This window comes from Miscanthus floridulus, chromosome 17, assembly GCF_019320115.1.
Source record: "Miscanthus floridulus cultivar M001 chromosome 17, ASM1932011v1, whole genome shotgun sequence".
Lineage (NCBI taxonomy): Eukaryota > Viridiplantae > Streptophyta > Magnoliopsida > Poales > Poaceae > Miscanthus > Miscanthus floridulus.
The window spans coordinates 54790922-54802107 of record NC_089596.1 but is presented as its reverse complement, the minus strand read 5'-3'; the positions used below and the strand labels follow the sequence as shown (position 1 = coordinate 54802107).

Sequence of the window (11186 nt, the reverse complement as noted above, 5' to 3'; positions counted from 1 at the left end):
ATCCCATCTACGGGTCCGCCAAGTTCCTTAATAGGATCCGCGCGCGTGCGCATCGCCGCTCGTCGGGGCCACCCTCCACCGGATCCACGGAGAGGGCGCTGATCCACTGTCGGGAGAGGGCCCGCCGCCGGATTTGGATCCCCTGAAGCCGTCGCCGTCGGATCTGTTGCTCGCCAGAGACGCTGCCCCAAGGTTGTCCCCAAGGCTGCAGCAGCTGATGCTGATGCTACAGCGAAGGCTGCCGTGGAAGCGGAAAAGGCGAAGTGGGATGAAGAGAACCAGGCATGCTTGTCTCGACTGCTGAACGTGTTGTCAAACCGCTTGTTTGATGTCTACTCTAGTAAAACCTCTGCTAAGGAACTCTGGAATGAGGTCAAGAATGAATTCTCTGAGGCTGATAATGGCAATGAGTCGTTCACTACTGAAAGCTACCTCAACTATAAAATTTCTGAGGGAAGGTCTGTCATGGAGTAGTTACAGGAGCTTCAGCTCTATGTAAGGGACTTAGTCCAATATAACTACAACGTGCCAGAAGCTTTCAAGTGAACGCCATACTGGCAAAGCTCCCGCCTTCTTAGCGAGACTTTGTGACCGCACGCTGCCACGTCAAGAAGCAAATGACTCTCTCTGAGCTATCTGCTACTATAAATGTGGAAGATCGTGCAAGGGCCAGTAACGAGCCATCCAAGCAAGTTCAAGCTCACCTTGTTGAGAAGGGCGGAGGTGGAAAATTCCAGCAGAAGAAGAACTACTCTCCACCTCAGAACCAGAATAAACCAAAAGCCCAAAAAGATGAAGAAGAAAAACGATGACATTGTCTGCTATGTCTGTGGTGTCATTGGGCATACGGCCCGGCGGTGCCATGACAGAAAGGGAAAAGGTCCTCTGCCTCGGTGCAAAGAAGGGAACATGGTGGTTAACTCCACCTCAGGGTATGCACCACATGCCTTTATTGCAGATCCATTAGATGACTGCTGGATTGATTCAGGTGCTATCGTTCATATTTATGCTGATCGGTTTATGTTCTCTTCATTTCAGGGATGCAGCAGCCGGCCAGTCTTGATGGGAAATGGAGTTCCAGCAGCAGTTCAAGGCACAGGGCAGGTCTGTCCGAAGATGACTTTAGGCAAGACACTCATTCTAAAGGACATGCTCTATGTGCCCTCGATAAACCGGAACCTCATTTCAGTGTTGCTGCTGCTACGACAGCGTCTCAAATTAGGTCATGTTCGCTTCTCTTATAATTCAGTGTTTTTTCTCTCACAACAAATCAGTCGGAACAGTGTTTCGGCTTATTTTTTCAGTGAAGCGAACGGGACCTAGTGTTTGAGTCCGTCGACGGCGAAAAGTGACGGGTCAATCCCCACCGCCGGCACGTTAGCAAGCCAGGAGAAACCACGTGGAGCAGATCCCGAGCTCTCCCCGAACTTAGGAGGACATCGGACCGGATGGTTGTGACCTAGGGCGTGTCAGTCAATTTGACCCTGCACTTGACAAGGAGACAATATTGATCAGTAATTTAAGATGAAACATGCCGGTGTTTGTCCAGACAGTTCCAAATGTGCGGCTAGGTAGCCGATGAGATAAGGCTATCGACTAGAGAGTCGATATCACGACGCATGATAAGTGAAAAGAGCATATCGGCAATTATCAGTTACTCAATTGCATAGATCTAGACAGCCGATGATCATGAAAACATGCAAAAAAGGTGTAAGAAGTAGACTAGGAAGCATTAAATGAGAAATACACTAGCTTTTAACCAGGACAAAAGAAAGTAAATGCATGTTAGTAACCAATATATTCTCAACGTATGGGTTATCGGCTAAAATAGTCGATTCCAATGAAAGTAAAGTCGTAACGCACAGACATTCATCCGTTGAACATGGATAAGTCCATATACCCGTCAGATCCAATCTGCCATCTCTAACAGTGGGGATACGAGCCGGACCGATGCAACTATGATAGAGATAACAGATTAAACCCTCAAAGCATACGAATCTATGCGCGCTTAACGGAATCGTGAAAGCATGCTACGATCGTGGAAGCATAGGCGATCGGCTAAATAGCCGATGAAAACATAGCATGCAGCCAGAGGCCACGCTTGACCATAAGCAAGGCTTGCTATTTAACGATCTCCGATCTATAGTGCTAATAGTGGGGGTCGACCGGATTGATGGCAGCCATAATAGCAGTTTTAGACCATATTTCAATAACTAGCAAGCTTTACTTAGGGTTAAACACGTCCTGACCATATGCTATCTTCGATCAAGACCGGATCAAGATGGCTAGGCTAACCGAAACCATCGTCACAACAAGATGTAAACAGGTAAAAGCAAAAAGACGATGATCAAAAGAGATATAAAGCTGATCCATTTCAATCTTAATTGGGCAAGGGGTGATTTTGTTACAAATAGTAAGAAACTAATTATAACAAGATCGATAAATAGCAAATCTATTAAAAATAGCGAGAAAACCCTACCAATCTTAATAAATTTAGCCGATAACTAATCCGTATCGAAATTTGTACGAGATACGAGTCGGACTGATGCAACCATACAAATTTTGATAAGAATCAAGGGTAACTTGTATCACATGATTGTAAGAGATACGAGCTAGATCCATGCAACCTTACACTTAACCGATGATAACTAACTTATACCGTGCTTGCAAGAGATCAGACTTAATCGAGGGCAGCCTTACAAACAAAATATAAGTCGTGACGGATACTCACAGACAAACCAGAGGTCGAACTTAACTGATGGCAACCCTGCTTGCCGAAGAACTCGCCGAGATCTATTCTACTCCTACTCCTAGGGGGTGGCGTAAGCCGAAAGATAAAGGTACTGATTATTGATTGATCGCTGATATGTCTATTACAATAGCCGGGGTCTAATATTTATACCCGAGGCTTGACATGAGTCATGGTCGAACAAGACTGGTTATAAAATTTGGAAAAGAAAACAGAATTTCCTAAATTACGGGACCCCAATTTTTCCCTTCTGCGGAGTCCCAAAGTTTGAAAGTGTATTGGATGAGTTGAAGCAATCAGTTTCTTCTGGATCTACCTTCTCAAGATTCTCCTTCCTTGTCAGGTTGCTCTATATCAAGTCCTACTATTAAGTTAGCAACAACTATTTTGATGCACTATTGGCATTGCTGTTAGATGCATTCCCTAGTAGCAATGTACCAAAATCATGTGAGGAGACACATAGATATATTCAAGAATTGGGACAAGGTTATGAAAGTATTCATGTGTGCAAGAACAATTGTGTGTTGTTTTGGGGTGATCGTGAGCAATTGCAAGCGTGCCCAAATGCAAAGAGTCTAGATGGGAGGATGCAGATGGTAGCAGGTAGGTTCCTCATAAGGTTTTGAGGCATTTTCCTCTAGTACCGAGGTTGTAGAGGATCTTTGCTGCTCGAGGAACAGCAGCGGACGCTGAATGACACGACACTAAGCGAGAGAAGAATACCGGTGAAATGAGCCATCCAGTAGACGGTGAGGCACGGTAGGACTTTGATAGAAAGCACCCAACGGACTTGAGGCTTGCCGTCGCCATAGATGGTTTCAATCCATTGGGCAACTTTAGCTCGACATATAGTATGTGGCCTGTTCTTGTAACGCCTCTGAACCTGCCACCATGGGAATGTGTGAACCCATCGAATTGCTTTATGTCTCTACTGATTTCAGGCCCAACCTCTCCAGGAAAGGATTTTGATGTATTCTTGGATTCTCTTATAGAAGAACTATGGAAGGGTGTCGACACTTTTCATGTACTACATCATGATAATAAGAAAGGCTTCACTCTGCGCGCTGCCATGCTTTGGTGCATACATGATTTTCTAGCATTGAGCACCTTGTCAGGCCGAACTACAAAAGGTTATTATGCATGTATTTATTGCAACAAAAATCCATTGTCAAGAAGCCTAAGAAAGAAGCTAGGCTACCTTGGACACTGTCGTTACCTTCCTAGGGATCGCCCTTGGAGGAAGAGCTTGGATTTTGATGGAGAAACTGAGGACCAAGATGAGCCAAAAAAGTTCACCTTATAGGAGGTCCTTGAGGAACTCAAGAAAGTGAAAGATGTCTGCCTAGGTAAGCACAGTGGAAAAAGGAAATGAAAGCATGGAGAAGAGCCAGTGATTTATAATAAAAAATCTACTTGGTGGGGGCTGCCGTATTGGAAGGACCTGTTGCTGCCACACAATCTTGATGTCATGCACATTGAGAAGAACATATGTGAAAACATTCTTTGGACATTGCTGAAAGTGGAGGGCAAGACAAAGGACACAACGAATGCTAGGCTAGATTTGCATGATATGAACATAAGGCCTCAATATCAAGGCGTGCAGCAAGGCACCTCGCTTAAATTCCCAGAAGCTCACTATGTCATGACGAAAAAACATAGAGCAGAATTTTGCAAGTTACTTAAAGGTGTCAAGTTTCTAGATGGTTATGCAGCCAACCTAGCAAAATCCATGAAAACGCATACTTGCCATGTCCTTCTCCAGAGGATCATACCTGTAGGCTTAAGAGGTTTTGTTCCCAAAGATGTATACGAGGCTATTTCAGAACTTGGGAACTTCTTTAGGCAACTATGCAGTAGAACTCTGAGGAAAGAAGTCATGGAAAAGCTGAAACGGGACATCCCACTCATCTTATGCAAGCTTGAGAAGATTTTTCCACTGGCCTTTTTCTATGTTATGGTGCACTTGGCTATCCATCTACCTGATGAGGCACTTCTTAGGGGGGCCGTACAGTATGTATGGAATTACCCAATAGAACGGTGACTGGGCACGTTGAAGAATTTATTGAGGAATAGGGCTAGGCCTGAAGGATCAATTGTGGAGGCTTTCTTAGAAAGTGAGACGTTGGCATTTTGGGAGAGGTTCATGGACGATGTTAAAACAAGATATAACCGGGACAACAATATGTCACATGATGGGCCAGCACCTGGTGAGACCTCTGTTTTCATGCATGGTGTCAAGCGCATTGACCAGATTAGGGTAAAGGACATCAAGGATAAAGCCAAAATCAATAAGCTAGCATGGTATGTGCTTAATAATTGCGATGAGGTTGGACCATATGTGCAGTAAGTATGGTTTTTTATATGCTGATTTGCTGTTTCCTATATTACGTATGAAATGTTACCAATAATAATGCTTATATGTGCTACAGAATATACAGACAAATTTTAGAGGAACAAGGGGCAAGTGATGATGTTGATAGTAGGCAAGCAGCAGAGTTTCCAGTGTGGTTTAAGTCTCATGTACATGATTAGCATATTTTAGTTCTATTAGGCCGATCATTGGCAAAATTATATAACAACTTAGCGGTGACAGTGGTTTCATGTTGTTGGTATTTATTAACTTGTCACTTGTTTTAGTAGTCACCTAATGTATGTCTACATCTATTAACATTATTTTACTAGGTTGTCATCCCTAGTGATGATGCTAGAGATGCTCATTGGTACTATTTAGCAATACTACTAGAATAATACTAAGTAGTTCTTTATTATTTTATGTGACTGGGAAATATATAGATATATATGAATGAAAGGAATCTGCAAGCACACAAATAATTATACCATTGTAGCACTTCACCTGGGAGTATTTTAGGTATCGTTATTTATATTTTTACCATAGGAAAGCTCTGACATGGACATGTATTGATAACTTATAATATTGATGGAGAAGTAAACCATAATCAATATTCTACTCACAACACGGGTAAGTCATAAGATATAAATATGATAAGTATTGATCAATGATAATGATAAATCACTCAGAGTACTCCTTTCTATAGCATTAGCATGGTCAGATAGATTATTAGAGGAATAATTCCTAAGTCATTCTTAATTACAAGTCAAAGTATACATTGATTAGTGCAATTACACCTAGTAATTAGTGCTAAGATCAACTTTATATGTACACATAAGGGATATTACTAAGGAAGATTAAGAACAGAGCTTGTCTTCCGTCATAACAAGAACACCAAAACTCGTGGCACGGATTAGGATAAAGGGTTAGCGGTCCGCCATTTAGAGATTAGTTGTTCTTGAGGTTTAGAAATATTTTCTATTGGTAGAATTTTAAAAGGAAGTCTATCTAATCTTTTTTTGGATTTTCTATTTTTTTATAATAGAGAAAGGAAAATATGTACACATGGTATATTTATTTTTATTTTTTTATGCCACCACGGTGAATATTCCTGTGGGTGTTTACACACTGTAGATCTATTCACAAGGGGCTTAGGACTTTTATAATGCAATGATGCAACAATAACTTTTTATTTTCTTTTACTGATGTAATGCTAACGCAGAAGAGTAAATATGCTAAAGTGAAAAATAATTCATGCAATGCTTGAAAGTAAATATGGATAACTACCAATGTTATCTCTCGGCGAGGGTTCAGATTTTTAAGTCCTACGGACATGACCTTTCTCCTATCTTGCTCATTCTTTAGGTGCATCTATTGGTCCTGGGGATGGAGACTTTGATGGTTGCACCTCTTGAGATGGTCACTCTGATGTCACCTTTTCTTTCCATACCTGCTTCGTCTGTGGACTGAATTTAGGCGGAGTAGGTTTATCTTTCATAGGTTCTTCAGTTCCTCCCATTCATTCTTGGGGAGTAGATTCCTTTGGCGTTGAGATGATCGATGTCTCTTGGAGTAGTTTTTTTAGCTGCTCATAAGTGGCATAACTATTAAAATAACAGCGTACCTTTTCTCCATTGAATTGGAAATGGACTTGTCCAGATCCAACGTAGATGATCGCATTAGTAGTGTTGAGGAATGGTCTTCCTAGGATGGTGGGTGTATCATCTTCTTCTTCTCCCATGTCTAGAACCATGAAGTCGGTAGGGGCAAATTGATCATGTATTCTTACCATGATATCTTTAGCTATCCCCTCTAGAAATCAGATTGATTGGTCCGCCATCTGCAATTACATATATGTAGGGAACAAAGGTTCATCACCAAATAAATATTCATATGTTACCTTGGACATTATATTGACACCCGATCCAATGTCACAAAAGGTCTTGTGGAAGATTCTTTGTCCAATGGTACACTCGATCGTGGGTACGCCTGGATCATCCTTCATGGCAAGGAATGGTGAAGCGAGGAGGTGGTCGTACTCTGATTGGAGTGTGTTGATCATGTTAACTAATTCTTCTTATGGATGCCTGACCTTGTTCTTCCTTCTTCTCCGGTTGTTCTTCTTGGTCACTGTTCTTTCTTTGTGCGAGTATGGCGTTTGTGGATGTCCAGGAGATTGCAAGATGCGATTCTTGAAAGAGAACTTCTTATCCTTGATTGTGAAACAGATCTTGGCACTATCTGGGTAGATGATGGCTTTCGCAGTGCTTAGGAAAGGTCGGCCCAAGATGATGGGTGCCCTGTCATATCCACCTGTTTCTAGAACCACAAAATCTATGGGAACATATGATTGTCCCACTCAAACAATGGTGTCTTAAAAAACTCTCTTGGGGTAGCAGAGTGACTGATCTGCAAGCTGCAAATGCATATTTGTGTACAACAAAGTATCTCCATTAATTTTATCATAAATTACCTTAGGCATGATGTTGACACTTGCTCTGAAGTCACAGACAGCTTCCTAGAAAATGTGAGGTCCAATGGCGATGGGGGTGATAGGTCTCCCTAGATCGCTCTTCTTGTCAGGTAGGGAATAATCTATTCACCTTCCCATTGATGGCTCTGTTTAAAAGTAAGCTGCATTGTGAATATCGACAAGATTTGCAGTTTCTAGATCTTCCGGTTGCCTTGGAATCTTACCTTTGTCAGACAGATGAACAAAGGCAGCCAGCTGAGCTATTTGTGGTTCTATCATTTTATTAAAGCTATGCTAGTTCTTAATGGCAGAAGCAAATCTATCCATTCTATTATTTATGTTCTCTAGAATCTCATCATTGGTAGCTACCTTTCTAGATAAGTTCTCCATGATTTTAGCTTGGCCAAAAATTAATTCTCTCAAGGGTGGTTGATTGAAGTTATTAAAATTATTTCCTTGAGGGTTACCTTGGTAATTACCTTGATAGTTCAGCCTCTGTTGCTGGTTCCATCCTTGATTTTGTTGAGGATGAAAGTAGTAGTTGTTGACAAAGTTCGCATCCTCATGGGTTTCAGGACAGTTGTTCCCTAAATGTCCATTGTTGCCACATTCTTTACACGTCATGCGGGAATCATGAATGTGCATGACTTCTTGCTTCTCATTGGCTCGGTCTTCAAGCTTTTTCATTAGCAGGTCCATCTTGGCAGACAGCATGTCTACCTCCTTGAGTTGATGCATATCCCACCTCTCTTGCGGGTCTGAGTATGTTCTTCATTCCAGCTTTGGTTGGAGGCCATCTTCTCCACGAGAGCTGTTGTAGCTGGTATGGTGAGTGGTAGGAAAGCACCTCCAACAGCAGCATCCATAGTCTCACGGTACTATTGGTCAACCCATGGTAGAAAGTCTGCATGAGTAGCCAATTCTTCATCCCATGATGAGGACATTCTACAATGTAGTCTTAAAAGCGTTCCCATGCCTCAGGGATAGATTCATCATGTTGTTGCTAAAAACTTGAAATTCTCCCACGTAGGGCATTGGTCTTGCCCGTGGGAAAGAATTTGGCTAGGAAGGCAGTGAAGCAGTTATCCCATGTAGTGTTTCTATCCTTATTGGCGTAGAACCATTGCTTCGCCTTCCCTAGGAGTGAGAATGGGAAGAGGCAAAGTAGTATGGCGTCTTGGGTCACTCCTTTGATGGTGAAAGTGCTATAGATCTCCAAGAAATGTTGGAGATGTGCACTCGCATCTTTATGTGCCTTTCCACAAAACTGGCTTGCTTGCACCATGTTGATGAGAGCTGGCTTGAGCTCGAATCCATTGTCTCCAACATTGACTGTTGGTCCAGTGTGAATGTTGGCTGTAGTAGGAGCAGAGAATTCATGAAGAGTCTTGTTGGCCATGGCTTTAAATTCTAGTGTTAAGCTGCCTTATCTGGTGGTCTTCTGACTCTAAAGAAAAAAAATTCTTGAGTTTAGCCTTAGTTCTCTTAAGTAATGCTTCTGGATCATCAACGTAGTTTGTCGGAATGTCAAAACCGGTCATACAGTACCCTGCATAAGATACACAAGTAGATAAAACAAGGGTAAGCCTATTTGAGCAGAGGTCAATGGTTATCTTGATCACATCAATAAGTATATGTTTATCAATACTTCCTTTGCCAAACTACCTTCCCTGGCAATGGCGCTAGAAATGCTTGTTGGTATTTATTAACTTGTCGCTTGTTTTAGTAGTCACCTAATGTATGTCTACATCTCTTAACAATACTTTACCAGGTTGTCATCCCTAGTGATGATGCCAAAGATGCTTGATGCTTGTTGGTACTATTTAGCATTACTACTAGAATAATACTAAGTAGCTCTTTATTATTTTATATGACTAGGAAATATATAGATATATATGAATGAAAGGGATCTACAAGCGCACAGATAATTATACCATTGTAGCACTTCACCCAGGAGTATTCTAGGTATCGTTATTTATATTTTGACCATAGGGAAGGTCTGGCATGGACATGTATTGATAACTTATACTATTGATGGAGAAGTAAACCATAACCAATATTCTACTCACAATAGGCGTAAGTCAAAAGATATAAATATGATAAGTATTGATCAATGATCATGATAAATCAGTCAGAGTACTCCTTTATATAGCATTAGCATGGTCAGGTAGTGTGGCAGAACCTCCTAAGGAATCGGGCCCACATGCACCTATCGTTGTCTTAACAGACCTTGGATAGCATACACGAGTTCCCAACAACTCAACAGGTCTGTCGGGTGTCCTCGAGAAACCCGAATCATCCACGATTCTCTTTTCAAACAGGATCCCAATCACAGTCATTGCAGATTAAAACAGTTTATTCAAATATATACCAGAGTAAAAGATAGCGGAAGTCTTAAGATAACATAATTACAAACCAGTTGTTTTCAAACTTACAATACCATAAGTGTTATACAACCATAGTAGCGAGATAATATTACATTAACTTTATTTATCATACAAACTAGTGCCTTGTCCAAAGGCCATTCATCACTCCTCATCGTCATTGACTTCAAACACAGACATGCAGCAGGGACCAAAACAAGCCTGCGCATGCGACTCACCTGCAACAAGGGTTAACAAACCCTGAGTACAAAGGTACTCAACAAGACTAACCCGACGTAACGGGGTGTAAGACTTTAGAGATGCAAGGGTTTGGGACAAGGTAAGGATGTAGCAAAATTCAAGTCCTTTGCCAAAAGCTTACTATATTTATCCTATTCTCAAATTTTACCCCTAAGTCCTTTTAGTTCTTTTTCTCAAACTAAATGTACATTTCCCATATTTCATTCCTTCTCGTTCCATTCTTTTCTCATATTTTAGTATTTCACCAGTCCTGCATTGCTTCTATAATGAAACGAGTCTCCATATCCGTGGAGCACCGGCAATTCGAATTGATTCAAGTTCCAGCTGGGGATTCCTTATCACACGACATATGTAGAACTTAATCTTGCATATATCAACCTCGCTACCGGATCCTCCTATACTAAGCCGTCTCCACGCCACCCGAGAGCACAGCACACCTCAAATCCGACCACATTCCAGCCATGAGGGTACATGCTACTCCCGCCATCTCTCCACTCCCAGTGCGTGGGCATTCGTCTTAGTATCGGATTAGCCGAAGTAGGCTTACCGGAGTATGTGACCAGTACTACAAAGTGTCTCATTCAGAAGATCCACAATGAGTGGCCTTTAAGTGACATAGTCGGCAACATCACCCAACATTCAAGATAAGTCACCCGACTAGTCTCTAATTCATTCTACTTTCTTCCTTTCTTTCTTTGGCCAGTATGCCATCTTTGATTGTATCAAAACTTTTACTTTGAAAGCCTACCATAAAGCATACTAAGCATTCTACGCCTTTATAAATGAAAACATCTTCAAGGATGGTAAACAATTATCAAGGTAGGTAATGCATCAAGTAGGTAACATTTGAATTAAACAACTTAATGCAATAAGTAACATAGGTGATAAACTTTTCAAAGTAAACAAGGTAAGGGCTCAATGCATAAACCGGGGCTTGCCTTCGTTGACGATCTCAGGTTCCGGGTTAGTACCACAATTATCAAATCCCGC

General features: G+C 41.6%; 1 non-coding gene across 1 annotated transcript; it reads left to right on the top strand.

Moving 5' to 3' along the window:
* The first annotated feature begins 8498 nt into the window (after nt 1–8498).
* LOC136519332 (small nucleolar RNA R71) lies at nt 8499–8605 on the top strand. Its single transcript, XR_010774883.1, has one exon. It is a non-coding gene; the product is annotated as a small nucleolar RNA R71 (small nucleolar RNA).
* The last annotated feature ends 2581 nt before the right edge of the window (nt 8606–11186 follow it).